General features: G+C 48.9%; 20 non-coding genes across 20 annotated transcripts; all 20 read right to left on the bottom strand.

The window, feature by feature from the left end:
• Positions 1 to 145: 145 nt before the first annotated feature.
• On the bottom strand, positions 146 to 218 carry trnar-acg (transfer RNA arginine (anticodon ACG)). Its single transcript has one exon. It is a non-coding gene; the product is annotated as a tRNA-Arg (tRNA).
• A 1,163-nt stretch (positions 219 to 1,381) lies between these two features.
• On the bottom strand, positions 1,382 to 1,454 carry trnac-aca (transfer RNA cysteine (anticodon ACA)). Its single transcript has one exon. It is a non-coding gene; the product is annotated as a tRNA-Cys (tRNA).
• A 1,146-nt stretch (positions 1,455 to 2,600) lies between these two features.
• Positions 2,601 to 2,673, bottom strand: trnar-acg (transfer RNA arginine (anticodon ACG)). The gene has a single exon. It is a non-coding gene; the product is annotated as a tRNA-Arg (tRNA).
• Positions 2,674 to 3,836: 1,163 nt separating this feature from the next.
• Positions 3,837 to 3,909, bottom strand: trnar-acg (transfer RNA arginine (anticodon ACG)). Its single transcript has one exon. It is a non-coding gene; the product is annotated as a tRNA-Arg (tRNA).
• Positions 3,910 to 5,055: 1,146 nt separating this feature from the next.
• trnar-acg (transfer RNA arginine (anticodon ACG)) lies at positions 5,056 to 5,128 on the bottom strand. The gene has a single exon. It is a non-coding gene; the product is annotated as a tRNA-Arg (tRNA).
• Positions 5,129 to 6,291: 1,163 nt separating this feature from the next.
• Positions 6,292 to 6,364, bottom strand: trnar-acg (transfer RNA arginine (anticodon ACG)). Its single transcript has one exon. It is a non-coding gene; the product is annotated as a tRNA-Arg (tRNA).
• A 1,150-nt stretch (positions 6,365 to 7,514) lies between these two features.
• On the bottom strand, positions 7,515 to 7,587 carry trnar-acg (transfer RNA arginine (anticodon ACG)). The gene has a single exon. It is a non-coding gene; the product is annotated as a tRNA-Arg (tRNA).
• A 4,355-nt stretch (positions 7,588 to 11,942) lies between these two features.
• Positions 11,943 to 12,015, bottom strand: trnac-aca (transfer RNA cysteine (anticodon ACA)). Its single transcript has one exon. It is a non-coding gene; the product is annotated as a tRNA-Cys (tRNA).
• Positions 12,016 to 13,178: 1,163 nt separating this feature from the next.
• Positions 13,179 to 13,251, bottom strand: trnar-acg (transfer RNA arginine (anticodon ACG)). Its single transcript has one exon. It is a non-coding gene; the product is annotated as a tRNA-Arg (tRNA).
• A 1,163-nt stretch (positions 13,252 to 14,414) lies between these two features.
• On the bottom strand, positions 14,415 to 14,487 carry trnac-aca (transfer RNA cysteine (anticodon ACA)). The gene has a single exon. It is a non-coding gene; the product is annotated as a tRNA-Cys (tRNA).
• A 1,146-nt stretch (positions 14,488 to 15,633) lies between these two features.
• Positions 15,634 to 15,706, bottom strand: trnar-acg (transfer RNA arginine (anticodon ACG)). Its single transcript has one exon. It is a non-coding gene; the product is annotated as a tRNA-Arg (tRNA).
• Positions 15,707 to 16,869: 1,163 nt separating this feature from the next.
• On the bottom strand, positions 16,870 to 16,942 carry trnar-acg (transfer RNA arginine (anticodon ACG)). The gene has a single exon. It is a non-coding gene; the product is annotated as a tRNA-Arg (tRNA).
• Positions 16,943 to 18,088: 1,146 nt separating this feature from the next.
• trnar-acg (transfer RNA arginine (anticodon ACG)) lies at positions 18,089 to 18,161 on the bottom strand. The gene has a single exon. It is a non-coding gene; the product is annotated as a tRNA-Arg (tRNA).
• Positions 18,162 to 19,324: 1,163 nt separating this feature from the next.
• trnar-acg (transfer RNA arginine (anticodon ACG)) lies at positions 19,325 to 19,397 on the bottom strand. The gene has a single exon. It is a non-coding gene; the product is annotated as a tRNA-Arg (tRNA).
• A 1,163-nt stretch (positions 19,398 to 20,560) lies between these two features.
• On the bottom strand, positions 20,561 to 20,633 carry trnar-acg (transfer RNA arginine (anticodon ACG)). The gene has a single exon. It is a non-coding gene; the product is annotated as a tRNA-Arg (tRNA).
• A 1,146-nt stretch (positions 20,634 to 21,779) lies between these two features.
• Positions 21,780 to 21,852, bottom strand: trnar-acg (transfer RNA arginine (anticodon ACG)). The gene has a single exon. It is a non-coding gene; the product is annotated as a tRNA-Arg (tRNA).
• A 1,163-nt stretch (positions 21,853 to 23,015) lies between these two features.
• trnar-acg (transfer RNA arginine (anticodon ACG)) lies at positions 23,016 to 23,088 on the bottom strand. Its single transcript has one exon. It is a non-coding gene; the product is annotated as a tRNA-Arg (tRNA).
• A 1,150-nt stretch (positions 23,089 to 24,238) lies between these two features.
• trnar-acg (transfer RNA arginine (anticodon ACG)) lies at positions 24,239 to 24,311 on the bottom strand. The gene has a single exon. It is a non-coding gene; the product is annotated as a tRNA-Arg (tRNA).
• A 1,146-nt stretch (positions 24,312 to 25,457) lies between these two features.
• trnar-acg (transfer RNA arginine (anticodon ACG)) lies at positions 25,458 to 25,530 on the bottom strand. The gene has a single exon. It is a non-coding gene; the product is annotated as a tRNA-Arg (tRNA).
• Positions 25,531 to 26,680: 1,150 nt separating this feature from the next.
• trnar-acg (transfer RNA arginine (anticodon ACG)) lies at positions 26,681 to 26,753 on the bottom strand. Its single transcript has one exon. It is a non-coding gene; the product is annotated as a tRNA-Arg (tRNA).
• Between the last annotated feature and the right edge of the window lie 409 nt (positions 26,754 to 27,162).

Below are 27,162 nucleotides of genomic sequence, written 5' to 3'. Positions count from 1 at the left end.
TGAATTCAGGACCTTCAGATTATGAGACTGACGTGCTGCCTACTGCACTAAGAAGGTACTTCCCAGTTTAAGAGCTGGACAGTTTGACCAAATATGTTCGCTTACGTGGCATCCAAAGCCATAATGCAAAGATTGCAAAAATACTCGAGCCAGGTAGGAGTCGAACCTACAATCTTCTGATCCGTAGTCAGACGCGTTATCCATTGCGCCACTGGCCCAGTCTGTGAAAACTAGCTGCGACATCAGCAGGTGCACAGGACGGGCAGATTACAAGGCATGAGGCAGACAATCACCAAAGAGAGGCACCTCTGTCGCATCCCTTCGATTCACAGGTGGGAGAGCGGAGCAGTGCAGTAGAAAACAAAGCAAAGCAAAGTCGTGCTTAGGTAGTTGGTTGCACTCCGGCTTGAAGCAGTGAGCATTCTTTTGAAGTATGTATGTGTGTGGTAAGTGGCAATTCGTTGAAGGCAGAGCTCTTAATATGACGAGCAGTTTACAGCTGAACATGTTGCAGCTGAGGCACAGGACAGTGCCTTCGCCGTTTTGCTTGAACACTTGCATCTGTGTGTCAGCAGGGAGTGCCTTTGAGCAGCAATGCATGAAAAGAGGCAGCACTTTCTTTCAGGCAAAGCCTCAGGCAATAGAATCATCTGTCCATCAGTCAGACAGGCCTCTCGCTTGCTCCCTCACGCTCGTGGCGGCTGCGACGTTACGCTCAACTCGCTTCCCTTCCGCAGGCTCGAGCTCTTCTTGGCGTCTTTCACCATATCCGTGGCTTCCAGTCCTGCCCTTGCTCGCTTGCTATTGCTCAGTAACGTCGATTGGAGCAAAGCATGAAAAGTGTTCAGGGAGCAGGCCAACCTGAAGCAGGAGATTTCTGCTGGTCGTGGAAGCGAGCAGGCAAGTGATAAGGGGCGAGTCAGATGCAAACTGGGAGCTAATACCAGATGTGAATGGGGAATTTGCTCAAATGGGAGAGCGCTTACTTTGCATGTGTGAGGCAGTGGGATCAATGCCTGCATTCTCCACTGTTCTTTTGGCTCAGTTAATAGTTCAGACACAAGAGTTGTGTCAGGTGTGGGTGAGCCCATCTGCTTCTGAAGGTCACCGCAGGCTGAGGGACATCAAATCCTTTGGTGTGCTGTCGCAGCAAAACTTCTCGATTTTTGCATGCATGCAGCTGAAATGGAAAGAAAGAAAAACATCTTTACAAGTATCAATGCCTTTTCTAAGGATTGAATTCAGGACCTTTAGATTATGAGACTGACGTGCTGCCTACTGCACTAAGAAGGTACTTCCCAGTTTAAGAGCTGGACAGTTTGACCAAATATGTTCGCTTACGTGGCATCCAAAGCCATAATGCAAAGATTGCAAAAATACTCGAGCCAGGTAGGAGTCGAACCTACAATCTTCTGATCTGTAGTCAGACGCGTTATCCATTGCGCCACTGGCCCAGTCTGTGAAAAATAGCTGCGACATCAGCAGGTGCACAGGACGGGCAGATTACAAGGCATGAGGCAGACAATCACCAAAGAGAGGCACCTCTGTCGCATCCCTTCGATTCACAGGTGGGAGAGCGGAGCAGTGCAGTAGAAAACAAAGCAAAGCAAAGTCGTGCTTAGGTAGTTGGTTGCACTCCGGCTTGAAGCAGTGAGCATTCTTTTGAAGTATGTATGTGTGTGGTAAGTGGCAATTCGTTGAAGGCAGAGCTCTTAATATGACGAGCAGTTTACAGCTGAACATGTTGCAGCTGAGGCACAGGACAGTGCCTTCGCCGTTTTGCTTGAACACTTGCATCTGTGTGTCAGCAGGGAGTGCCTTTGAGCAGCAATGCATGAAAAGAGGCAGCACTTTCTTTCAGGCAAAGCCTCAGGCAATAGAATCATCTGTCCATCAGTCAGACAGGCCTCTCGCTTGCTCCCTCACGCTCGTGGCGGCTGCGACGTTACGCTCAACTCGCTTCCCTTCCGCAGGCTCGAGCTCTTCTTGGCGTCTTTCACCATATCCGTGGCTTCCAGTCCTGCCCTTGCTCGCTTGCTATTGCTCAGTAACGTCGATTGGAGCAAAGCATGAAAAGTGTTCAGGGAGCAGGCCAACCTGAAGCAGGAGATTTCTGCTGGTCGTGGAAGCGAGCAGGCAAGTGATAAGGGGCGAGTCAGATGCAAACTGGGAGCTAATACCAGATGTGAATGGGGAATTTGCTCAAATGGGAGAGCGCTTACTTTGCATGTGTGAGGCAGTGGGATCAATGCCTGCATTCTCCACTGTTCTTTTGGCTCAGTTAATAGTTCAGACACAAGAGTTGTGTCAGGTGTGGGTGAGCCCATCTGCTTCTGAAGGTCACCGCAGGCTGAGGGACATCAAATCCTTTGGTGTGCTGTCGCAGCAAAACTTCTCGATTTTTGCATGCATGCAGCTGAAATGGAAAGAAAGAAAAACATCTTTACAAGTATCAATGCCTTTTCTAAGGATTGAATTCAGGACCTTCAGATTATGAGACTGACGTGCTGCCTACTGCACTAAGAAGGTACTTCCCAGTTTAAGAGCTGGACAGTTTGACCAAATATGTTCGCTTACGTGGCAAAGATTGCAAAAATACTCGAGCCAGGTAGGAGTCGAACCTACAATCTTCTGATCCGTAGTCAGACGCGTTATCCATTGCGCCACTGGCCCAGTCTGTGAAAACTAGCTGCGACATCAGCAGGTGCACAGGACGGGCAGATTACAAGGCATGAGGCAGACAATCACCAAAGAGAGGCACCTCTGTCGCATCCCTTCGATTCACAGGTGGGAGAGCGGAGCAGTGCAGTAGAAAACAAAGCAAAGCAAAGTCGTGCTTAGGTAGTTGGTTGCACTCCGGCTTGAAGCAGTGAGCATTCTTTTGAAGTATGTATGTGTGTGGTAAGTGGCAATTCGTTGAAGGCAGAGCTCTTAATATGACGAGCAGTTTACAGCTGAACATGTTGCAGCTGAGGCACAGGACAGTGCCTTCGCCGTTTTGCTTGAACACTTGCATCTGTGTGTCAGCAGGGAGTGCCTTTGAGCAGCAATGCATGAAAAGAGGCAGCACTTTCTTTCAGGCAAAGCCTCAGGCAATAGAATTATCTGTCCATCAGTCAGACAGGCCTCTCGCTTGCTCCCTCACGCTCGTGGCGGCTGCGACGTTACGCTCAACTCGCTTCCCTTCCGCAGGCTCGAGCTCTTCTTGGCGTCTTTCACCATATCCGTGGCTTCCAGTCCTGCCCTTGCTCGCTTGCTATTGCTCAGTAACGTCGATTGGAGCAAAGCATGAAAAGTGTTCAGGGAGCAGGCCAACCTGAAGCAGGAGATTTCTGCTGGTCGTGGAAGCGAGCAGGCAAGTGATAAGGGGCGAGTCAGATGCAAACTGGGAGCTAATACCAGATGTGAATGGGGAATTTGCTCAAATGGGAGAGTGCTTACTTTGCACGTGTGAGGCAGTGGGATCAATGCCTGCATTCTCCACTGTTCTTTTGGCTCAGTTAATAGTTCAGACACAAGAGTTGTGTCAGGTGTGGGTGAGCCCATCTGCTTCTGAAGGTCACCGCAGGCTGAGGGACATCAAATCCTTTGGTGTGCTGTCGCAGCAAAACTTCTCGATTTTTGCATGCATGCAGCTGAAATGGAAAGAAGGAAAAACATCTTTACAAGTATCAATACCTTTTCTAAGGATTGAACTCAGGACCTTCAGATTATGAGACTGACGTGCTGCCTACTGCACTAAGAAGGTACTTACCAGTTTAAGAGCTGGACAGTTTGACCAAATATGTTCGCTTACGTGGCATCCAAAGCCATAATGCAAAGATTGCAAAAATACTCGAGCCAGGTAGGAGTCGAACCTACAATCTTCTGATCCGTAGTCAGACGCGTTATCCATTGCGCCACTGGCCCAGTCTGTGAAAAATAGCTGCGACATCAGCAGGTGTACAGGACGGGCAGATTACAAGGCATGAGGCAGACAATCACCAAAGAGAGGCACCTCTGTCGCATCCCTTCGATTCACAGGTGGGAGAGCGGAGCAGTGCAGTAGAAAACAAAGCAAAGCAAAGTCGTGCTTAGGTAGTTGGTTGCACGCCGGCTTGAAGCAGTGAGCATTCTTTTGAAGTATGTATGTGCGTGGTAAGTGGCAATTCGTTGAAGGCAGAGCTCTTAATATGACGAGCAGTTTACAGCTGAACATGTTGCAGCTGAGGCACAGGACAGTGCCTTCGCCGTTTTGCTTGAACACTTGCATCTGTGTGTCAGCAGGGAGTGCCTTTGAGCAGCAATGCATGAAAAGAGGCAGCACTTTCTTTCAGGCAAAGCCTCAGGCAATAGAATCATCTGTCCATCAGTCAGACAGGCCTCTCGCTTGCTCCCTCACGCTCGTGGCGGCTGCGACGTTACGCTCAACTCGCTTCCCTTCCGCAGGCTCGAGCTCTTCTTGGCGTCTTTCACCATATCCGTGGCTTCCAGTCCTGCCCTTGCTCGCTTGCTATTGCTCAGTAACGTCGATTGGAGCAAAGCATGAAAAGTGTTCAGGGAGCAGGCCAACCTGAAGCAGGAGATTTCTGCTGGTCGTGGAAGCGAGCAGGCAAGTGATAAGGGGCGAGTCAGATGCAAACTGGGAGCTAATACCAGATGTGAATGGGGAATTTGCTCAAATGGGAGAGCGCTTACTTTGCATGTGTGAGGCAGTGGGATCAATGCCTGCATTCTCCACTGTTCTTTTGGCTCAGTTAATAGTTCAGACACAAGAGTTGTGTCAGGTGTGGGTGAGCCCATCTGCTTCTGAAGGTCACCGCAGGCTGAGGGACATCAAATCCTTTGGTGTGCTGTCGCAGCAAAACTTCTCGATTTTTGCATGCATGCAGCTGAAATGGAAAGAAAGAAAAACATCTTTACAAGTATCAATGCCTTTTCTAAGGATTGAATTCAGGACCTTCAGATTATGAGACTGACGTGCTGCCTACTGCACTAAGAAGGTACTTCCCAGTTTAAGAGCTGGACAGTTTGACCAAATATGTTCGCTTACGTGGCAAAGATTGCAAAAATACTCGAGCCAGGTAGGAGTCGAACCTACAATCTTCTGATCCGTAGTCAGACGCGTTATCCATTGCGCCACTGGCCCATTCTGTGAAAAATAGCTGCGACATCAGCAGGTGCACAGGACGGGCAGATTACAAGGCATGAGGCAGACAATCACCAAAGAGAGGCACCTCTGTCGCATCCCTTCGATTCACAGGTGGGAGAGCGGAGCAGTGCAGTAGAAAACAAAGCAAAGCAAAGTCGTGCTTAGGTAGTTGGTTGCACTCCGGCTTGAAGCAGTGAGCATTCTTTTGAAGTATGTATGTGTGTGGTAAGTGGCAATTCGTTGAAGGCAGAGCTCTTAATATGACGAGCAGTTTACAGCTGAACATGTTGCAGCTGAGGCACAGGACAGTGCCTTCGCCGTTTTGCTTGAACACTTGCATCTGTGTGTCAGCAGGGAGTGCCTTTGAGCAGCAATGCATGAAAAGAGGCAGCACTTTCTTTCAGGCAAAGCCTCAGGCAATAGAATCATCTGTCCATCAGTCAGACAGGCCTCTCGCTTGCTCCCTCACGCTCGTGGCGGCTGCGACGTTACGCTCAACTCGCTTCCCTTCCGCAGGCTCGAGCTCTTCTTGGCGTCTTTCACCATATCCGTGGCTTCCAGTCCTGCCCTTGCTCGCTTGCTATTGCTCAGTAACGTCGATTGGAGCAAAGCATGAAAAGTGTTCAGGGAGCAGGCCAACCTGAAGCAGGAGATTTCTGCTGGTCGTGGAAGCGAGCAGGCAAGTGATAAGGGGCGAGTCAGATGCAAACTGGGAGCTAATACCAGATGTGAATGGGGAATTTGCTCAAATGCGAGAGTGCTTACTTTGCACGTGTGAGGCAGTGGGATCAATGCCTGCATTCTCCACTGTTCTTTTGGCTCAGTTAATAGTTCAGACACAAGAGTTGTGTCAGGTGTGGGTGAGCCCATCTGCTTCTGAAGGTCACCGCAGGCTGAGGGACATCAAATCCTTTGGTGTGCTGTCGCAGCAAAACTTCTCGATTTTTGCATGCATGCAGCTGAAATGGAAAGAAGGAAAAACATCTTTACAAGTATCAATGCCTTTTCTAAGGATTGAATTCAGGACCCTCAGATTATGAGACTGACGTGCTGCCTACTGCACTAAGAAGGTACTTACCAGTTTAAGAGCTGGAAAGTTTGACCAAATATGTTCGCTTACGTGGCATCCAAAGCCATAATGCAAAGATTGCAAAAATACTCGAGCCAGGTAGGAGTCGAATCTACAATCTTCTGATCCGTAGTCAGACGCGTTATCCATTGCGCCACTGGCCCAGTCTGTGAAAACTAGCTGCGACATCAGCAGGTGCACAGGACGGGCAGATTACAAGGCATGAGGCAGACAATCACCAAAGAGAGGCACCTCTGTCGCATCCCTTCGATTCACAGGTGGGAGAGCGGAGCAGTGCAGTAGAAAACAAAGCAAAGCAAAGTCGTGCTTAGGTAGTTGGTTGCACTCCGGCTTGAAGCAGTGAGCATTCTTTTGAAGTATGTATGTGTGTGGTAAGTGGCAATTCGCTGAAGGCAGAGCTCTTAATATGACGAGCAGTTTACAGCTGAACATGTTGCAGCTGAGGCACAGGACAGTGCCTTCGCCGTTTTGCTTGAACACTTGCATCTGTGTGTCAGCAGGGAGTGCCTTTGAGCAGCAATGCATGAAAAGAGGCAGCACTTTCTTTCAGGCAAAGCCTCAGGCAATAGAATCATCTGTCCATCAGTCAGACAGGCCTCTCGCTTGCTCCCTCACGCTCGTGGCGGCTCAACTCGCTTCCCTTCCGCAGGCTCGAGCTCTTCTTGGCGTCTTTCACCATATCCGTGGCTTCCAGTCCTGCCCTTGCTCGCTTGCTATTGCTCAGTAACGTCGATTGGAGCAAAGCATGAAAAGTGTTCAGGGAGCAGGCCAACCTGAAGCAGGAGATTTCTGCTGGTCGTGGAAGCGAGCAGGCAAGTGATAAGGGGCGAGTCAGATGCAAACTGGGAGCTAATACCAGATGTGAATGGGGAATTTGCTCAAATGGGAGAGCGCTTACTTTGCATGTGTGAGGCAGTGGGATCAATGCCTGCATTCTCCACTGTTCTTTTGGCTCAGTTAATAGTTCAGACACAAGAGTTGTGTCAGGTGTGGGTGAGCCCATCTGCTTCTGAAAGTCACCGCAGGCTGAGGGACATCAAATCCTTTGGTGTGCTGTCGCAGCAAAACTTCTCGATTTTTGCATGCATGCAGCTGAAATGGAAAGAAGGAAAAACATCTTTACAAGTATCAATGCCTTTTCTAAGGATTGAACTCAGGACCTTCAGATTATGAGACTGACGTGCTGCCTACTGCACTAAGAAGGTACTTCCCAGTTTAAGAGCTGGACAGTTTGACCAAATATGTTCGCTTACGTGGCATCCAAAGCCATAATGCAAAGATTGCAAAAATACTCGAGCCAGGTAGGAGTCGAACCTACAATCTTCTGATCCGTAGTCAGACGCGTTATCCATTGCGCCACTGGCCCAGTCTGTGAAAACTAGCTGCGACATCAGCAGGTGCACAGGACGGGCAGATTACAAGGCATGAGGCAGACAATCACCAAAGAGAGGCACCTCTGTCGCATCCCTTCGATTCACAGGTGGGAGAGCGCAGCAGTGCAGTAGAAAACAAAGCAAAGCAAAGTCGTGCTTAGGTAGTTGGTTGCACTCCGGCTTGAAGCAGTGAGCATTCTTTTGAAGTATGTATGTGTGTGGTAAGTGGCAATTCGTTGAAGGCAGAGCTCTTAATATGACGAGCAGTTTACAGCTGAACATGTTGCAGCTGAGGCACAGGACAGTGCCTTCGCCGTTTTGCTTGAACACTTGCATCTGTGTGTCAGCAGGGAGTGCCTTTGAGCAGCAATGCATGAAAAGAGGCAGCACTTTCTTTCAGGCAAAGCCTCAGGCAATAGAATCATCTGTCCATCAGTCAGACAGGCCTCTCGCTTGCTCCCTCACGCTCGTGGCGGCTCAACTCGCTTCCCTTCCGCAGGCTCGAGCTCTTCTTGGCGTCTTTCACCATATCCGTGGCTTCCAGTCCTGCCCTTGCTCGCTTGCTATTGCTCAGTAACGTCGATTGGAGCAAAGCATGAAAAGTGTTCAGGGAGCAGGCCAACCTGAAGCAGGAGATTTCTGCTGGTCGTGGAAGCGAGGAGGCAAGTGATAAGGGGCGAGTCAGATGCAAACTGGGAGCTAATACCAGATGTGAATGGGGAATTTGCTCAAATGGGAGAGCGCTTACTTTGCATGTGTGAGGCAGTGGGATCAATGCCTGCATTCTCCACTGTTCTTTTGGCTCAGTTAATAGTTCAGACACAAGAGTTGTGTCAGGTGTGGGTGAGCCCATCTGCTTCTGAAGGTCACCGCAGGCTGAGGGACATCAAATCCTTTGGTGTGCTGTCGCAGCAAAACTTCTCGATTTTTGCATGCATGCAGCTGAAATGGAAAGAAGGAAAAACATCTTTACAAGTATCAATGCCTTTTCTAAAGATTGAATTCAGGACCTTCAGATTATAGAAACATAGAAACATAGAAAATAGGTGCAGGAGCAGGCCATTCAGCCCTTCTAGCCTGCACCGCCATTCAATGAGTTCATGGCTGAACATGAAACTTCAGTACCCCCTTCCTGCTTTCTCGCCATAACCCTTGATCCCCCGAGTAGTAAGGACTTCATCTAACTCCCTTTTGAATATATTTAGTGAATTGGCCTCAACTACTTTCTGTGGTAGAGAATTCCACAGGTTCACCACTCTCTGGGTGAAGAAGTTTCTCCTCATCTCGGTCCTAAATGGCTTACCCCTTATCCTCAGACTGTGACCCCTGGTTCTGGACTTCCCCAACATTGGGAACATTCTTTCTGCATCTAACCTGTCTAAACCCGTCAGAATTTTAAACGTTTCTATGAGGTCCCCTCTCATTCTTCTGAACTCCAGTGAATACAAGCCCAATTGATCCAATCTTTCTTGATAGGTCAGTCCCGCCATCCCGGGAATCAGTCTGGTGAACCTTCGCTGCACTCCCTCAATAGCAAGAATGTCCTTCCTCAAGTTAGGAGACCAAAACTGTACACAATACTCCAGGTGTGGCCTCACCAAGGCCCTGTACAACTGTAGCAACACCTCCCTGCCCCTGTATTCAAATCCCCTCGCTATGAAGGCCAACATGCCATTTGCTTTCTTAACCGCCTGCTGTACCTGCATGCCAACCTTCAATGACTGATGTACCATGACACCCAGGTCTCGTTGCACCTTCCCTTTTCCTAATCTGTCACCATTCAGATAATAGTCTGTCTCTCTGTTTTTACCACCAAAGTGGATAACCTCACATTTATCCACATTATACTTCATCTGCCATGCATTTGCCCACTCACCTAACCTATCCAAGTCACTCTGCAGCCTAATAGCATCCTCCTCGCAGCTCACACTGCCACCCAACTTAGTATCATCCGCAAATTTGGAGATACTGCATTTAATCCCCTCGTCTAAATCATTAATGTACAATGTAAACAGCTGGGGCCCCAGCACAGAACCTTGCGGCACTCCACTAGTCACTGCCTGCCATTCTGAAAAGTACCCGTTTACTCCTACTCTTTGCTTCCTGTCTGACAACCAGTTCTCAATCCACGTCAGCACACTACCCCCAATCCCATGTGCTTTAACTTTGCACATTAATCTCTTGTGTGGGACCTTGTCGAAAGCCTTCTGAAAGTCCAAATATACCACATCAACTGGTTCTCCTTTGTCCACTTTACTGGAAACATCCTCAAAAAATTCCAGAAGATTTGTCAAGCATGATTTCCCTTTCACAAATCCATGCTGACTTGGACCTATCATGTCACCATTTTCCAGATGCACTGCTATGACATCCTTAATAATTGATTCCATCATTTTACCCACTACTGAGGTCAGGCTGACCGGTCTATAATTCCCTGTTTTCTCTCTCCCTCCTTTTTTAAAAAGTGGGGTTACATTGGCTACCCTCCACTCCATAGGAACTGATCCAGAGTCAATGGAATGTTGGAAAATGACTGTCAATGCATCCGCTATTTCCAAGGCCACCTCCTTAAGTACTCTAGGATGCAGGCCATCAGGCCCTGGGGATTTATCTGCCTTCAATCCCATCAATTTCCCCAACACAATTTCCCGACTAATAAAGATTTCCCTCAGTTCCTCTTCCTTACTAGACCCTCTGACCCCTTTTATATCCGGAAGGTTGTTTGTATCCTCCTTAGTGAATACCGAACCAAAGTACTTGTTCAATTGATCCGCCATTTCTTTGTTCCCCGTTATGACTTCCCCTGATTCTGACTGCAGGGGACCTACGTTTGTCTTCACCAACCTTTTTCTCTTTACATACCTATAGAAACTTTTGCAATCCGCCTTAATGTTCCCTGCAAGCTTCTTCTCGTACTCCATTTTCCCTGTCCTAATCAAACCCTTTGTCCTCTTCTGCTGAGTTCTAAATTTCTCCCAGTCCCCAGGTTCGCTGCTATTTCTGGCCAATTTGTATGCCACTTCCTTGGCTTTAATACTATCCCTGATTTCCCTAGATAGCCACGGTTGAGCCACCTTCCCCTTTTTATTTTTACGCCAGACAGGAATGTACAATTGTTGTACTTCATCCATGCGGTCTCTAAATGTCTGCCATTGCCCATCCACAGTCAACCCCCTAAGTATCATTCGCCAATCTATCCTAGCCAATTCTCGCCTCATACCTTCAAAGTTACCCTTCTTTAAGTTCTGGACCATGGTCTCTGAATTTACTGTTTCATTCTCCATCCTAATGCAGAATTCCACCATATTATGGTCACTCTTCCCCAAGGGGCCTCGCACAATGAGATTGCTAATTAATCCTCTCTCATTACACAACACCCAGTCTAAGATGGCCTCCCCCCTAGTTGGTTCCTCAACATATTGGTCTAGAAAACCATCCCTTATGCACTCCAGGAAATCCTCCTCCACCGTATTGCTTCCAGTTTGGCTAGCCCAATCTATGTGCATATTAAAGTCACCCATTATAACTGCTACACCTTTATTGCATGCACCCCTAATTTCCTGTTTGATGCCCTCCCCAACATCCCTATTACTGTTTGGAGGTCTGTACACAACTCCTACTAACGTTTTTTGCCCTTTGGTGTTCTGCAGCTCTACCCATATAGATTCCACATCATCCAAGCTAATGTCTTTCCTAACTATTGCATTAATCTCCTCTTTAACCAGCAATGCTACCCCACCTCCTTTTCCTTTTATTCTATCCTTCCTGAATGTTGAATACCCCTGAATGTTGAGTTCCCAGCCCTGATCATCCTGGAGCCACGTCTCCGTAATCCCAATCACATCATATTTGTTAACATCTATTTGCACAATTAATTCATCCACCTTATTGCGGATACTCCTTGCATTAAGACACAAAGCCTTGAGGCTTGTTTTATTAACACCCTTTGTCCTTTTAGAATTTTGCTGTACAGTGGCCCTTTTTGTTCTTTGCCTTGGGTTTCTCTGCCCTACACTTTTCCTCATCTCCTTTCTGTCTTTTGCTTTTGGCTCCTTTTTGTTTCCCTCTGTCTCCCTGCATTGGTTCCCATCCCCCTGCCATATTAGTTTAAATCCTCCCCAACAGCACTAGCAAACACTCCCCCGAGGACATTGGTTCCAGTCCTGCCCAGGTGCAGACCGTCCGGTTTGTACTGGTCCCACCTCCCCCAGAACCGGTCCCAATGCCCCAGGAATTTGAATCCCTCCCTGACGTGCTGCCTACTGCACTAAGAAGGTACTTCCCAGTTTAAGAGCTGGACAGTTTGACCAAATATGTTCGCTTACGTGGCAAAGATTGCAAAAATACTCGAGCCAGGTAGGAGTCGAACCTACAATCTTCTGATCTGTAGTCAGACGCGTTATCCATTGCGCCACTGGCCCAGTCTGTGAAAAATAGCTGCGACATCAGCAGGTGCACAGGACGGGCAGATTACAAGGCATGAGGCAGACAATCACCAAAGAGAGGCACCTCTGTCGCATCCCTTCGATTCACAGGTGGGAGAGCGGAGCAGTGCAGTAGAAAACAAAGCAAAGCAAAGTCGTGCTTAGGTAGTTGGTTGCACACCGGCTTGAAGCAGTGAGCATTCTTTTGAAGTATGTATGTGTGTGGTAAGTGGCAATTCGCTGAAGGCAGAGCTCTTAATATGACGAGCAGTTTGCAGCTGAACATGTTGCAGCTGAGGCACAGGACAGTGCCTTCGCCGTTTTGCTTGAACACTTGCATCTGTGTGTCAGCAGGGAGTGCCTTTGAGCAGCAATGCATGAAAAGAGGCAGCACTTTCTTTCAGACAAAGCCTCAGGCAATAGAATCATCTGTCCATCAGTCAGACAGGCCTCTCGCTTGCTCCCTCACGCTCGTGGCGGCTGCGACGTTACGCTCAACTCGCTTCCCTTCCGCAGGCTCGAGCTCTTCTTGGCGTCTTTCACCATATCCGTGGCTTCCAGTCCTGCCCTTGCTCGCTTGCTATTGCTCAGTAACGTCGATTGGAGCAAAGCATGAAAAGTGTTCAGGGAGCAGGCCAACCTGAAGCAGGAGATTTCTGCTGGTCGTGGAAGCGAGCAGGCAAGTGATAAGGGGCGAGTCAGATGCAAACTGGGAGCTAATACCAGATGTGAATGGGGAATTTGCTCAAATGGGAGAGCGCTTACTTTGCATGTGTGAGGCAGTGGGATCAATGCCTGCATTCTCCACTGTTCTTTTGGCTCAGTTAATAGTTCAGACACAAGAGTTGTGTCAGGTGTGGGTGAGCCCATCTGCTTCTGAAGGTCACCGCAGGCTGAGGGACATCAAATCCTTTGGTGTGCTGTCGCAGCAAAACTTCTCGATTTTTGCATGCATGCAGCTGAAATGGAAAGAAAGAAAAACATCTTTACAAGTATCAATGCCTTTTCTAAGGATTGAATTCAGGACCTTCAGATTATGAGACTGACGTGCTGCCTACTGCACTAAGAAGGTACTTCCCAGTTTAAGAGCTGGACAGTTTGACCAAATATGTTCGCTTACGTGGCATCCAAAGCCATAATGCAAAGATTGCAAAAATACTCGAGCCAGGTAGGAGTCGAACCTACAATCTTCTGATCCGTAGTCAGACGCGTTATCCATTGCGCCACTGGCCCAGTCTGTGAAAACTAGCTGCGACATCAGCAGGTGCACAGGACGGGCAGATTACAAGGCATGAGGCAGACAATCACCAAAGAGAGGCACCTCTGTCGCATCCCTTCGATTCACAGGTGGGAGAGCGGAGCAGTGCAGTAGAAAACAAAGCAAAGCAAAGTCGTGCTTAGGTAGTTGGTTGCACTCCGGCTTGAAGCAGTGAGCATTCTTTTGAAGTATGTATGTGTGTGGTAAGTGGCAATTCGTTGAAGGCAGAGCTCTTAATATGACGAGCAGTTTACAGCTGAACATGTTGCAGCTGAGGCACAGGACAGTGCCTTCGCCGTTTTGCTTGAACACTTGCATCTGTGTGTCAGCAGGGAGTGCCTTTGAGCAGCAATGCATGAAAAGAGGCAGCACTTTCTTTCAGGCAAAGCCTCAGGCAATAGAATCATCTGTCCATCAGTCAGACAGGCCTCTCGCTTGCTCCCTCACGCTCGTGGCGGCTGCGACGTTACGCTCAACTCGCTTCCCTTCCGCAGGCTCGAGCTCTTCTTGGCGTCTTTCACCATATCCGTGGCTTCCAGTCCTGCCCTTGCTCGCTTGCTATTGCTCAGTAACGTCGATTGGAGCAAAGCATGAAAAGTGTTCAGGGAGCAGGCCAACCTGAAGCAGGAGATTTCTGCTGGTCGTGGAAGCGAGCAGGCAAGTGATAAGGGGCGAGTCAGATGCAAACTGGGAGCTAATACCAGATGTGAATGGGGAATTTGCTCAAATGGGAGAGCGCTTACTTTGCATGTGTGAGGCAGTGGGATCAATGCCTGCATTCTCCACTGTTCTTTTGGCTCAGTTAATAGTTCAGACACAAGAGTTGTGTCAGGTGTGGGTGAGCCCATCTGCTTCTGAAGGTCACCGCAGGCTGAGGGACATCAAATCCTTTGGTGTGCTGTCGCAGCAAAACTTCTCGATTTTTGCATGCATGCAGCTGAAATGGAAAGAAAGAAAAACATCTTTACAAGTATCAATGCCTTTTCTAAGGATTGAATTCAGGACCTTTAGATTATGAGACTGACGTGCTGCCTACTGCACTAAGAAGGTACTTCCCAGTTTAAGAGCTGGACAGTTTGACCAAATATGTTCGCTTACGTGGCATCCAAAGCCATAATGCAAAGATTGCAAAAATACTCGAGCCAGGTAGGAGTCGAACCTACAATCTTCTGATCTGTAGTCAGACGCGTTATCCATTGCGCCACTGGCCCAGTCTGTGAAAAATAGCTGCGACATCAGCAGGTGCACAGGACGGGCAGATTACAAGGCATGAGGCAGACAATCACCAAAGAGAGGCACCTCTGTCGCATCCCTTCGATTCACAGGTGGGAGAGCGGAGCAGTGCAGTAGAAAACAAAGCAAAGCAAAGTCGTGCTTAGGTAGTTGGTTGCACTCCGGCTTGAAGCAGTGAGCATTCTTTTGAAGTATGTATGTGTGTGGTAAGTGGCAATTCGTTGAAGGCAGAGCTCTTAATATGACGAGCAGTTTACAGCTGAACATGTTGCAGCTGAGGCACAGGACAGTGCCTTCGCCGTTTTGCTTGAACACTTGCATCTGTGTGTCAGCAGGGAGTGCCTTTGAGCAGCAATGCATGAAAAGAGGCAGCACTTTCTTTCAGGCAAAGCCTCAGGCAATAGAATTATCTGTCCATCAGTCAGACAGGCCTCTCGCTTGCTCCCTCACGCTCGTGGCGGCTGCGACGTTACGCTCAACTCGCTTCCCTTCCGCAGGCTCGAGCTCTTCTTGGCGTCTTTCACCATATCCGTGGCTTCCAGTCCTGCCCTTGCTCGCTTGCTATTGCTCAGTAACGTCGATTGGAGCAAAGCATGAAAAGTGTTCAGGGAGCAGGCCAACCTGAAGCAGGAGATTTCTGCTGGTCGTGGAAGCGAGCAGGCAAGTGATAAGGGGCGAGTCAGATGCAAACTGGGAGCTAATACCAGATGTGAATGGGGAATTTGCTCAAATGGGAGAGCGCTTACTTTGCATGTGTGAGGCAGTGGGATCAATGCCTGCATTCTCCACTGTTCTTTTGGCTCAGTTAATAGTTCAGACACAAGAGTTGTGTCAGGTGTGGGTGAGCCCATCTGCTTCTGAAGGTCACCGCAGGCTGAGGGACATCAAATCCTTTGGTGTGCTGTCGCAGCAAAACTTCTCGATTTTTGCATGCATGCAGCTGAAATGGAAAGAAAGAAAAACATCTTTACAAGTATCAATGCCTTTTCTAAGGATTGAATTCAGGACCTTCAGATTATGAGACTGACGTGCTGCCTACTGCACTAAGAAGGTACTTCCCAGTTTAAGAGCTGGACAGTTTGACCAAATATGTTCGCTTACGTGGCAAAGATTGCAAAAATACTCGAGCCAGGTAGGAGTCGAACCTACAATCTTCTGATCCGTAGTCAGACGCGTTATCCATTGCGCCACTGGCCCAGTCTGTGAAAACTAGCTGCGACATCAGCAGGTGCACAGGACGGGCAGATTACAAGGCATGAGGCAGACAATCACCAAAGAGAGGCACCTCTGTCGCATCCCTTCGATTCACAGGTGGGAGAGCGGAGCAGTGCAGTAGAAAACAAAGCAAAGCAAAGTCGTGCTTAGGTAGTTGGTTGCACTCCGGCTTGAAGCAGTGAGCATTCTTTTGAAGTATGTATGTGTGTGGTAAGTGGCAATTCGCTGAAGGCAGAGCTCTTAATACGACGAGCAGTTTACAGCTGAACATGTTGCAGCTGAGGCACAGGACAGTGCCTTCGCCGTTTTGCTTGAACACTTGCATCTGTGTGTCAGCAGGGAGTGCCTTTGAGCAGCAATGCATGAAAAGAGGCAGCACTTTCTTTCAGGCAAAGCCTCAGGCAATAGAATCATCTGTCCATCAGTCAGACAGGCCTCTCGCTTGCTCCCTCACGCTCGTGGCGGCTGCGACGTTACGCTCAACTCGCTTCCCTTCCGCAGGCTCGAGCTCTTCTTGGCGTCTTTCACCATATCCGTGGCTTCCAGTCCTGCCCTTGCTCGCTTGCTATTGCTCAGTAACGTCGATTGGAGCAAAGCATGAAAAGTGTTCAGGGAGCAGGCCAACCTGAAGCAGGAGATTTCTGCTGGTCGTGGAAGCGAGCAGGCAAGTGATAAGGGGCGAGTCAGATGCAAACTGGGAGCTAATACCAGATGTGAATGGGGAATTTGCTCAAATGGGAGAGTGCTTACTTTGCACGTGTGAGGCAGTGGGATCAATGCCTGCATTCTCCACTGTTCTTTTGGCTCAGTTAATAGTTCAGACACAAGAGTTGTGTCAGGTGTGGGTGAGCCCATCTGCTTCTGAAGGTCACCGCAGGCTGAGGGACATCAAATCCTTTGGTGTGCTGTCGCAGCAAAACTTCTCGATTTTTGCATGCATGCAGCTGAAATGGAAAGAAGGAAAAACATCTTTACAAGTATCAATACCTTTTCTAAGGATTGAACTCAGGACCTTCAGATTATGAGACTGACGTGCTGCCTACTGCACTAAGAAGGTACTTACCAGTTTAAGAGCTGGACAGTTTGACCAAATATGTTCGCTTACGTGGCATCCAAAGCCATAATGCAAAGATTGCAAAAATACTCGAGCCAGGTAGGAGTCGAACCTACAATCTTCTGATCCGTAGTCAGACGCGTTATCCATTGCGCCACTGGCCCAGTCTGTGAAAAATAGCTGCGACATCAGCAGGTGCACAGGACGGGCAGATTACAAGGCATGAGGCAGACAATCACCAAAGAGAGGCACCTCTGTCGCATCCCTTCGATTCACAGGTGGGAGAGCGGAGCAGTGCAGTAGAAAACAAAGCAAAGCAAAGTCGTGCTTAGGTAGTTGGTTGCACGCCGGCTTGAAGCAGTGAGCATTCTTTTGAAGTATGTATGTGCGTGGTAAGTGGCAATTCGTTGAAGGCAGAGCTCTTAATATGACGAGCAGTTTACAGCTGAACATGTTGCAGCTGAGGCACAGGACAGTGCCTTCGCCGTTTTGCTTGAACACTTGCATCTGTGTGTCAGCAGGGAGTGCCTTTGAGCAGCAATGCATGAAAAGAGGCAGCACTTTCTTTCAGGCAAAGCCTCAGGCAATAGAATCATCTGTCCATCAGTCAGACAGGCCTCTCGCTTGCTCCCTCACGCTCGTGGCGGCTGCGACGTTACGCTCAACTCGCTTCCCTTCCGCAGGCTCGAGCTCTTCTTGGCGTCTTTCACCATATCCGTGGCTTCCAGTCCTGCCCTTGCTCGCTTGCTATTGCTCAGTAACGTCGATTGGAGCAAAGCATGAAAAGTGTTCAGGGAGCAGGCCAACCTGAAGCAGGAGATTTCTGCTGGTCGTGGAAGCGAGCAGGCAAGTGATAAGGGGCGAGTCAGATGCAAACTGGGAGCTAATACCAGATGTGAATGGGGAATTTGCTCAAATGGGAGAGCGCTTACTTTGCATGTGTGAGGCAGTGGGATCAATGCCTGCATTCTCCACTGTTCTTTTGGCTCAGTTAATAGTTCAGACACAAGAGTTGTGTCAGGTGTGGGTGAGCCCATCTGCTTCTGAAGGTCACCGCAGGCTGAGGGACATCAAATCCTTTGGTGTGCTGTCGCAGCAAAACTTCTCGATTTTTGCATGCATGCAGCTGAAATGGAAAGAAAGAAAAACATCTTTACAAGTATCAATGCCTTTTCTAAGGATTGAATTCAGGACCTTCAGATTATGAGACTGACGTGCTGCCTACTGCACTAAGAAGGTACTTCCCAGTTTAAGAGCTGGACAGTTTGACCAAATATGTTCGCTTACGTGGCAAAGATTGCAAAAATACTCGAGCCAGGTAGGAGTCGAACCTACAATCTTCTGATCCGTAGTCAGACGCGTTATCCATTGCGCCACTGGCCCATTCTGTGAAAAATAGCTGCGACATCAGCAGGTGCACAGGACGGGCAGATTACAAGGCATGAGGCAGACAATCACCAAAGAGAGGCACCTCTGTCGCATCCCTTCGATTCACAGGTGGGAGAGCGGAGCAGTGCAGTAGAAAACAAAGCAAAGCAAAGTCGTGCTTAGGTAGTTGGTTGCACTCCGGCTTGAAGCAGTGAGCATTCTTTTGAAGTATGTATGTGTGTGGTAAGTGGCAATTCGTTGAAGGCAGAGCTCTTAATATGACGAGCAGTTTACAGCTGAACATGTTGCAGCTGAGGCACAGGACAGTGCCTTCGCCGTTTTGCTTGAACACTTGCATCTGTGTGTCAGCAGGGAGTGCCTTTGAGCAGCAATGCATGAAAAGAGGCAGCACTTTCTTTCAGGCAAAGCCTCAGGCAATAGAATCATCTGTCCATCAGTCAGACAGGCCTCTCGCTTGCTCCCTCACGCTCGTGGCGGCTGCGACGTTACGCTCAACTCGCTTCCCTTCCGCAGGCTCGAGCTCTTCTTGGCGTCTTTCACCATATCCGTGGCTTCCAGTCCTGCCCTTGCTCGCTTGCTATTGCTCAGTAACGTCGATTGGAGCAAAGCATGAAAAGTGTTCAGGGAGCAGGCCAACCTGAAGCAGGAGATTTCTGCTGGTCGTGGAAGCGAGCAGGCAAGTGATAAGGGGCGAGTCAGATGCAAACTGGGAGCTAATACCAGATGTGAATGGGGAATTTGCTCAAATGCGAGAGTGCTTACTTTGCACGTGTGAGGCAGTGGGATCAATGCCTGCATTCTCCACTGTTCTTTTGGCTCAGTTAATAGTTCAGACACAAGAGTTGTGTCAGGTGTGGGTGAGCCCATCTGCTTCTGAAGGTCACCGCAGGCTGAGGGACATCAAATCCTTTGGTGTGCTGTCGCAGCAAAACTTCTCGATTTTTGCATGCATGCAGCTGAAATGGAAAGAAGGAAAAACATCTTTATAAGTATCAATGCCTTTTCTAAGGATTGAACTCAGGACCTTCAGATTATGAGACTGACGTGCTGCCTACTGCACTAAGAAGGTACTTCCCAGTTTAAGAGCTGGACAGTTTGACCAAATATGTTCGCTTACGTGGCATCCAAAGCCATAATGCAAAGATTGCAAAAATACTCGAGCCAGGTAGGAGTCGAACCTACAATCTTCTGATCCGTAGTCAGACGCGTTACCCATTGCGCCACTGGCCCAGTCTGTGAAAACTAGCTGCGACATCAGCAAGTGCACAGGACGGGCAGATTACAAGGCATGAGGCAGACAATCACCAAAGAGAGGCACCTCTGTCGCATCCCTTCGATTCACAGGTGGGAGAGCGGAGCAGTGCAGTAGAAAACAAAGCAAAGCAAAGTCGTGCTTAGGTAGTTGGTTGCACTCCGGCTTGAAGCAGTGAGCATTCTTTTGAAGTATGTATGTGTGTGGTAAGTGGCAATTCGTTGAAGGCAGAGCTCTTAATATGACGAGCAGTTTACAGCTGAACATGTTGCAGCTGAGGCACAGGACAGTGCCTTCGCCGTTTTGCTTGAACACTTGCATCTGTGTGTCAGCAGGGAGTGCCTTTGAGCAGCAATGCATGAAAAGAGGCAGCACTTTCTTTCAGGCAAAGCCTCAGGCAATAGAATCATCTGTCCATCAGTCAGACAGGCCTCTCGCTTGCTCCCTCACGCTCGTGGCGGCTGCGACGTTACGCTCAACTCGCTTCCCTTCCGCAGGCTCGAGCTCTTCTTGGCGTCTTTCACCATATCCGTGGCTTCCAGTCCTGCCCTTGCTCGCTTGCTATTGCTCAGTAACGTCGATTGGAGCAAAGCATGAAAAGTGTTCAGGGAGCAGGCCAACCTGAAGCAGGAGATTTCTGCTGGTCGTGGAAGCGAGCAGGCAAGTGATAAGGGGCGAGTCAGATGCAAACTGGGAGCTAATACCAGATGTGAATGGGGAATTTGCTCAAATGCGAGAGTGCTTACTTTGCACGTGTGAGGCAGTGGGATCAATGCCTGCATTCTCCACTGTTCTTTTGGCTCAGTTAATAGTTCAGACACAAGAGTTGTGTCAGGTGTGGGTGAGCCCATCTGCTTCTGAAGGTCACCGCAGGCTGAGGGACATCAAATCCTTTGGTGTGCTGTCGCAGCAAAACTTCTCGATTTTTGCATGCATGCAGCTGAAATGGAAAGAAGGAAAAACATCTTTATAAGTATCAATGCCTTTTCTAAGGATTGAACTCAGGACCTTCAGATTATGAGACTGACGTGCTGCCTACTGCACTAAGAAGGTACTTCCCAGTTTAAGAGCTGGACAGTTTGACCAAATATGTTCGCTTACGTGGCATCCAAAGCCATAATGCAAAGATTGCAAAAATACTCGAGCCAGGTAGGAGTCGAACCTACAATCTTCTGATCCGTAGTCAGACGCGTTACCCATTGCGCCACTGGCCCAGTCTGTGAAAAATAGCTGCGACATCAGCAGGTGCACAGGACGGGCAGATTACAAGGCATGAGGCAGACAATCACCAAAGAGAGGCACCTCTGTCGCATCCCTTCGATTCACAGGTGGGAGAGCGGAGCAGTGCAGTAGAAAACAAAGCAAAGCAAAGTCGTGCTTAGGTAGTTGGTTGCACTCCGGCTTGAAGCAGTGAGCATTCTTTTGAAGTATGTATGTGTGTGGTAAGTGGCAATTCGTTGAAGGCAGAGCTCTTAATATGACGAGCAGTTTACAGCTGAACATGTTGCAGCTGAGGCACAGGACAGTGCCTTCGCCGTTTTGCTTGAACACTTGCATCTGTGTGTCAGCAGGGAGTGCCTTTGAGCAGCAATGCATGAAAAGAGGCAGCACTTTCTTTCAGGCAAAGCCTCAGGCAATAGAATCATCTGTCCATCAGTCAGACAGGCCTCTCGCTTGCTCCCTCACGCTCGTGGCGGCTGCGACGTTACGCTCAACTCGCTTCCCTTCCGCAGGCTCGAGCTCTTCTTGGCGTCTTTCACCATATCCGTGGCTTCCAGTCCTGCCCTTGCTCGCTTGCTATTGCTCAGTAACGTCGATTGGAGCAAAGCATGAAAAGTGTTCAGGGAGCAGGCCAACCTGAAGCAGGAGATTTCTGCTGGTCGTGGAAGCGAGCAGGCAAGTGATAAGGGGCGAGTCAGATGCAAACTGGGAGCTAATACCAGATGTGAATGGGGAATTTGCTCAAATGGGAGAGCGCTTACTTTGCATGTGTGAGGCAGTGGGATCAATGCCTGCATTCTCCACTGTTCTTTTGGCTCAGTTAATAGTTCAGACACAAGAGTTGTGTCAGGTGTGGGTGAGCCCATCTGCTTCTGAAGGTCACCGCAGGCTCAGGGACATCAAATCCTTTGGTGTGCTGTCGCAGCAAAACTTCTCGATTTTTGCATGCATGCAGCTGAAATGGAAAGAAAGAAAAACATCTTTACAAGTATCAATGCCTTTTCTAAGGATTGAATTCAGGACCTTCAGATTATGAGACTGACGTGCTGCCTACTGCACTAAGAAGGTACTTCCCAGTTTAAGAGCTGGACAGTTTGACCAAATATGTTCGCTTACGTGGCAAAGATTGCAAAAATACTCGAGCCAGGTAGGAGTCGAACCTACAATCTTCTGATCCGTAGTCAGACACGTTATCCATTGCGCCACTGGCCCAGTCTGTGAAAACTAGCTGCGACATCAGCAGGTGCACAGGACGGGCAGATTACAAGGCATGAGGCAGACAATCACCAAAGAGAGGCACCTCTGTCGCATCCCTTCGATTCACAGGTGGGAGAGCGGAGCAGTGCAGTAGAAAACAAAGCAAAGCAAAGTCGTGCTTAGGTAGTTGGTTGCACTCCGGCTTGAAGCAGTGAGCATTCTTTTGAAGTATGTATGTGTGTGGTAAGTGGCAATTCGTTGAAGGCAGAGCTCTTAATATGACGAGCAGTTTACAGCTGAACATGTTGCAGCTGAGGCACAGGACAGTGCCTTCGCCGTTTTGCTTGAACACTTGCATCTGTGTGTCAGCAGGGAGTGCCTTTGAGCAGCAATGCATGAAAAGAGGCAGCACTTTCTTTCAGGCAAAGCCTCAGGCAATAGAATCATCTGTCCATCAGTCAGACAGGCCTCTCGCTTGCTCCCTCACGTTCGTGGCAGCTGCGACGTTACGCTCAACTCGTTTCCCTTCCGCAGGCTCGAGCTCTTCTTGGCGTCTTTCACCATATCCGTGGCTTCCAGTCCTGCCCTTGCTCGCTTGCTATTGCTCAGTAACGTCGATTGGAGCAAAGCATGAAAAGTGTTCAGGGAGCAGGCCAACCTGAAGCAGGAGATTTCTGCTGGTCGTGGAAGCGAGCAGGCAAGTGATAAGGGGCGAGTCAGATGCAAACTGGGAGCTAATACCAGATGTGAATGGGGAATTTGCTCAAATGGGAGAGCGCTTACTTTGCATGTGTGAGGCAGTGGGATCAATGCCTGCATTCTCCACTGTTCTTTTGGCTCAGTTAATAGTTCAGACACAAGAGTTGTGTCAGGTGTGGGTGAGCCCATCTGCTTCTGAAGGTCACCGCAGGCTGAGGGACATCAAATCCTTTGGTGTGCTGTCGCAGCAAAACTTCTCGATTTTTGCATGCATGCAGCTGAAATGGAAAGAAGGAAAAACATATTTACAAGTATCAATGCCTTTTCTAAGGATTGAATTCAGGACCCTCAGATTATGAGACTGACGTGCTGCCTACTGCACTAAGAAGGTACTTACCAGTTTAAGAGCTGGAAAGTTTGACCAAATATGTTCGCTTACGTGGCATCCAAAGCCATAATGCAAAGATTGCAAAAATACTCGAGCCAGGTAGGAGTCGAATCTACAATCTTCTGATCCGTAGTCAGACGCGTTATCCATTGCGCCACTGGCCCAGTCTGTGAAAACTAGCTGCGACATCAGCAGGTGCACAGGACGGGCAGATTACAAGGCATGAGGCAGACAATCACCAAAGAGAGGCACCTCTGTCGCATCCCTTCGATTCACAGGTGGGAGAGCGGAGCAGTGCAGTAGAAAACAAAGCAAAGCAAAGTCGTGCTTAGGTAGTTGGTTGCACTCCGGCTTGAAGCAGTGAGCATTCTTTTGAAGTATGTATGTGTGTGGTAAGTGGCAATTCGCTGAAGGCAGAGCTCTTAATATGACGAGCAGTTTACAGCTGAACATGTTGCAGCTGAGGCACAGGACAGTGCCTTCGCCGTTTTGCTTGAACACTTGCATCTGTGTGTCAGCAGGGAGTGCCTTTGAGCAGCAATGCATGAAAAGAGGCAGCACTTTCTTTCAGGCAAAGCCTCAGGCAATAGAATCATCTGTCCATCAGTCAGACAGGCCTCTCGCTTGCTCCCTCACGCTCGTGGCGGCTCAACTCGCTTCCCTTCCGCAGGCTCGAGCTCTTCTTGGCGTCTTTCACCATATCCGTGGCTTCCAGTCCTGCCCTTGCTCGCTTGCTATTGCTCAGTAACGTCGATTGGAGCAAAGCATGAAAAGTGTTCAGGGAGCAGGCCAACCTGAAGCAGGAGATTTCTGCTGGTCGTGGAAGCGAGCAGGCAAGTGATAAGGGGCGAGTCAGATGCAAACTGGGAGCTAATACCAGATGTGAATGGGGAATTTGCTCAAATGGGAGAGCGCTTACTTTGCATGTGTGAGGCAGTGGGATCAATGCCTGCATTCTCCACTGTTCTTTTGGCTCAGTTAATAGTTCAGACACAAGAGTTGTGTCAGGTGTGGGTGAGCCCATCTGCTTCTGAAAGTCACCGCAGGCTGAGGGACATCAAATCCTTTGGTGTGCTGTCGCAGCAAAACTTCTCGATTTTTGCATGCATGCAGCTGAAATGGAAAGAAGGAAAAACATCTTTACAAGTATCAATGCCTTTTCTAAGGATTGAACTCAGGACCTTCAGATTATGAGACTGACGTGCTGCCTACTGCACTAAGAAGGTACTTCCCAGTTTAAGAGCTGGACAGTTTGACCAAATATGTTCGCTTACGTGGCATCCAAAGCCATAATGCAAAGATTGCAAAAATACTCGAGCCAGGTAGGAGTCGAACCTACAATCTTCTGATCCGTAGTCAGACGCGTTATCCATTGCGCCACTGGCCCAGTCTGTGAAAACTAGCTGCGACATCAGCAGGTGCACAGGACGGGCAGATTACAAGGCATGAGGCAGACAATCACCAAAGAGAGGCACCTCTGTCGCATCCCTTCGATTCACAGGTGGGAGAGCGCAGCAGTGCAGTAGAAAACAAAGCAAAGCAAAGTCGTGCTTAGGTAGTTGGTTGCACTCCGGCTTGAAGCAGTGAGCATTCTTTTGAAGTATGTATGTGTGTGGTAAGTGGCAATTCGTTGAAGGCAGAGCTCTTAATATGACGAGCAGTTTACAGCTGAACATGTTGCAGCTGAGGCACAGGACAGTGCCTTCGCCGTTTTGCTTGAACACTTGCATCTGTGTGTCAGCAGGGAGTGCCTTTGAGCAGCAATGCATGAAAAGAGGCAGCACTTTCTTTCAGGCAAAGCCTCAGGCAATAGAATCATCTGTCCATCAGTCAGACAGGCCTCTCGCTTGCTCCCTCACGCTCGTGGCGGCTGCGACGTTACGCTCAACTCGCTTCCCTTCCGCAGGCTCGAGCTCTTCTTGGCGTCTTTCACCATATCCGTGGCTTCCAGTCCTGCCCTTGCTCGCTTGCTATTGCTCAGTAATGTCGATTGGAGCAAAGCATGAAAAGTGTTCAGGGAGCAGGCCAACCTGAAGCAGGAGATTTCTGCTGGTCGTGGAAGCGAGCAGGCAAGTGATAAGGGGCGAGTCAGATGCAAACTGGGAGCTAATACCAGATGTGAATGGGGAATTTGCTCAAATGGGAGAGCGCTTACTTTGCATGTGTGAGGCAGTGGGATCAATGCCTGCATTCTCCACTGTTCTTTTGGCTCAGTTAATAGTTCAGACGCAAGAGTTGTGTCAGGTGTGGGTGAGCCCATCTGCTTCTGAAGGTCACCGCAGGCTGAGGGACATCAAATCCTTTGGTGTGCTGTCGCAGCAAAACTTCTCGATTTTTGCATGCATGCAGCTGAAATGGAAAGAAAGAAAAACATCTTTACAAGTATCAATGCCTTTTCTAAGGATTGAATTCAGGACCTTCAGATTATGAGACTGACGTGCTGCCTACTGCACTAAGAAGGTACTTCCCAGTTTAAGAGCTGGACAGTTTGACCAAATATGTTCGCTTACGTGGCAATGATTGCAAAAATACTCGAGCCAGGTAGGAGTCGAACCTACAATCTTCTGATCCGTAGTCAGACGCGTTATCCATTGCGCCACTGGCCCATTCTGTGAAAAATAGCTGCGACATCAGCAGGTGCACAGGACGGGCAGATTACAAGGCATGAGGCAGACAATCACCAAAGAGAGGCACCTCTGTCGCATCCCTTCGATTCACAGGTGGGAGAGCGGAGCAGTGCAGTAGAAAACAAAGCAAAGCAAAGTCGTGCTTAGGTAGTTGGTTGCACTCCGGCTTGAAGCAGTGAGCATTCTTTTGAAGTATGTATGTGTGTGGTAAGTGGCAATTCGTTGAAGGCAGAGCTCTTAATATGACGAGCAGTTTACAGCTGAACATGTTGCAGCTGAGGCACAGGACAGTGCCTTCGCCGTTTTGCTTGAACACTTGCATCTGTGTGTCAGCAGGGAGTGCCTTTGAGCAGCAATGCATGAAAAGAGGCAGCACTTTCTTTCAGGCAAAGCCTCAGGCAATAGAATCATCTGTCCATCAGTCAGACAGGCCTCTCGCTTGCTCCCTCACGCTCGTGGCGGCTCAACTCGCTTCCCTTCCGCAGGCTCGAGCTCTTCTTGGCGTCTTTCACCATATCCGTGGCTTCCAGTCCTGCCCTTGCTCGCTTGCTATTGCTCAGTAACGTCGATTGGAGCAAAGCATGAAAAGTGTTCAGGGAGCAGGCCAACCTGAAGCAGGAGATTTCTGCTGGTCGTGGAAGCGAGCAGGCAAGTGATAAGGGGCGAGTCAGATGCAAACTGGGAGCTAATACCAGATGTGAATGGGGAACTTGCTCAAATGGGAGAGCGCTTACTTTGCATGTGTGAGGCAGTGGGATCAATGCCTGCATTCTCCACTGTTCTTTTGGCTCAGTTAATAGTTCAGACACAAGAGTTGTGTCAGGTGTGGGTGAGCCCATCTGCTTCTGAAAGTCACCGCAGGCTGAGGGACATCAAATCCTTTGGTGTGCTGTCGCAGCAAAATTTCTCGATTTTTGCATGCATGCAGCTGAAATGGAAAGAAGGAAAAACATCTTTACAAGTATCAATGCCTTTTTTAAGGATTGAACTCAGGACCTTCAGATTATGAGACTGACGTGCTGCCTACTGCACGAAGAAGGTACTTCCCAGTTTAAGAGCTGGACAGTTTGACCAAATATGTTCGCTTACGTGGCATCCAAAGCCATAATGCAAAGATTGCAAAAATACTCGAGCCAGGTAGGAGTCGAAACTACAATCTTCTGATCCGTAGTCAGACGCGTTATCCATTGCGCCACTGGCCCAGTCTGTGAAAACTAGCTGCGACATCAGCAGGTGCACAGGACGGGCAGATTACAAGGCATGAGGCAGACAATCACCAAAGAGAGGCACCTCTGTCGCATCCCTTCGATTCACAGGTGGGAGAGCGCAGCAGTGCAGTAGAAAACAAAGCAAAGCAAAGTCGTGCTTAGGTAGTTGGTTGCACTCCGGCTTGAAGCAGTGAGCATTCTTTTGAAGTATGTATGTGTGTGGTAAGTGGCAATTCGTTGAAGGCAGAGCTCTTAATATGACGAGCAGTTTACAGCTGAACATGTTGCAGCTGAGGCACAGGACAGTGCCTTCGCCGTTTTGCTTGAACACTTGCATCTGTGTGTCAGCAGGGAGTGCCTTTGAGCAGCAATGCATGAAAAGAGGCAGCACTTTCTTTCAGGC

This window comes from Pristiophorus japonicus, chromosome 1, assembly GCF_044704955.1.
Source record: "Pristiophorus japonicus isolate sPriJap1 chromosome 1, sPriJap1.hap1, whole genome shotgun sequence".
NCBI classification, from domain to species: domain Eukaryota; kingdom Metazoa; phylum Chordata; class Chondrichthyes; family Pristiophoridae; genus Pristiophorus; species Pristiophorus japonicus.
Note: the sequence above shows the minus strand (reverse complement) of the source record. Positions and strands in the feature narration are given on the sequence as shown.